The following is a 2,108-nucleotide window of genomic DNA, read 5'->3' on the forward strand; positions in this document are numbered from 1 at the left end:
TGCCGCTCACCCTTGGGACATATACATTGGTGCTGGCGAGTGTCATTTTAGAATCCTCCCTCTAGTTTTTTAGCCTCAGGACCCAGCCCTGTCCATGCTCACCAAACTGTAGACACCCATACTGGGATGCTTCATGCCAAGCAACCAGACAGACCCCACAAATCAGCAAGCAGGCTCCTTTAAGACCTTATGAGCCCACAGCCACCACTGAACATGAACCTGCCCACCAGAGGGCCCAGAATCTGGCCCCACACATCACTGCACCAGTACTAGACCTGAGATCCCTACCACCCTACAGTCAGAGACCCTTGGACCCAGCTCCACCCACCAGTGGGCAGGAACCACCCCCAGAATCCCTGGCTCCACCCACCAGTGAGCCTGCTGTAGCCTCAGGAACAGCCTTGCCTATCAGCAGGCAGACACTAGCCACAGGACAACCATAGCTCCTCAGTCTATGGACCCAGCCCACCTACCAACAAGCCAGTACCAGCCCTGGGAATCAGCTCTGCCAACTAGCAGGCCTACACAAGCTTTGGAACAGCCTAGATGCTGCAACTGCCTATTTCAGGAGCCAACGCCACCCACCAGTGGACCAACACCAGTTCTGAGATTCCCAGGACCCTGCAGTCAGAACCCAGGACCCAACTCTGCCTGCCAAGTGAGCCAGCACTACCACAGGACCTGGTTTCAACCACCAGTGAATGGATACCATCCCCAGGGTCGCCTGGCCCCTAACTCCATCCACCAGTGAACCAGCACTAGTCCTGGGCCCCCCTAGGATTCTTCAGTCAGCTGCCTTGTGACCTGGCCCCACCAAACAAACAGTGGCTAGCAGGCTCCATACAAAGCAGGGCCTGGCAGCCAACTTGATGGGAGAGTCAATGCAGGATACAAAATTAAAGTACAGAAATCTATTGCATTGCTATATACTAGCAACAAACCATTAGAAATAAATTAAGGAACAGTCTCATTTACAGTAACATCAAAAGAATCAAATACCTAAGAATAAACCTACCTAAGGATGTTAAAGACCTATATTCATAAAACTGTTTAAGATACTGATAAAAAAATTGAAGAAAACACAAGCATGTAGAAAGATATTTCACGTTCATAGACTGGAAGAATTAACACTATTACAATAACCATACTACCCAATTCAATCTATAGAGTCAATGCAATCTATCAAAATACCAATGGCATTTTTCACAGAAATAGAACAAGTAATTTAAAAATGTGTATGGAAAAACAAAAGACCCTGAATAACCAAAATAACTTTGAAAAAGAAGAATAAAACTGGAGGAATTTTCCTCCCTGGCTTTAGACTATATTACAAAACTACCATCATCAAAATAGCATGATACTGGTACAAAAACAGAGACATAGCTCAACGTAGCAGAACAGAGATCCCCAAAATACACCCATGGACATGCTGTCAATCAATCTATGGCAAAAGAGGCGAGAATATACAATGGAGAAAAGACAGTCCCCTCAATAAGTGGTGCTGGGAAAACTAAACAGCTACATGTTAAAGAACAAATTTAGAACATTTTTAAACATCATATACAAAAAATAAACTCAAAATGAGCTAAAAACCTATATGTAAGACTGGAAACCATAATACTTCTAGAAAAGCACACAGGCAAAACACTGTGACTTAAACTGTAGCAATATTTTTGGGAGTCTGTTTCCTAAGGGAAGGGAAATGAGCAAAAATAAACAATGGGACCTAATTTAACTTAAAAGATTTTGCATAGCAAAGGATAACACTGAAAAAGCAAAAAGACAACCTACTGAAAGGAAAAAAATTCACAAATGATATGACCCATTAGGGATTAATATCCAAACTATATAAACAACTCATACAACTCAACATCAAAAGGCAAACAAAAACCTGATTAAAAAATGGGTAGAAGACCTGAGTAGACATTTTCCAAATAGGAAATGCAGATGACCAACAGGCACATGAAAAGATGCTCAACATCACTAATCATCAGAGAAATGCAAATCAAAACCACAATGTGGATTTATCACCTTATCCTTATCCCTGTCAGAATGTCTATCATCAAAAGGATTGCTAATAATAAATGTTGACGAGAGTATGGAGATAA

The sequence above is a fragment of the Odocoileus virginianus genome, unplaced genomic scaffold, assembly GCF_023699985.2.
Source record: "Odocoileus virginianus isolate 20LAN1187 ecotype Illinois unplaced genomic scaffold, Ovbor_1.2 Unplaced_Scaffold_13, whole genome shotgun sequence".
Lineage (NCBI taxonomy): Eukaryota > Metazoa > Chordata > Mammalia > Artiodactyla > Cervidae > Odocoileus > Odocoileus virginianus.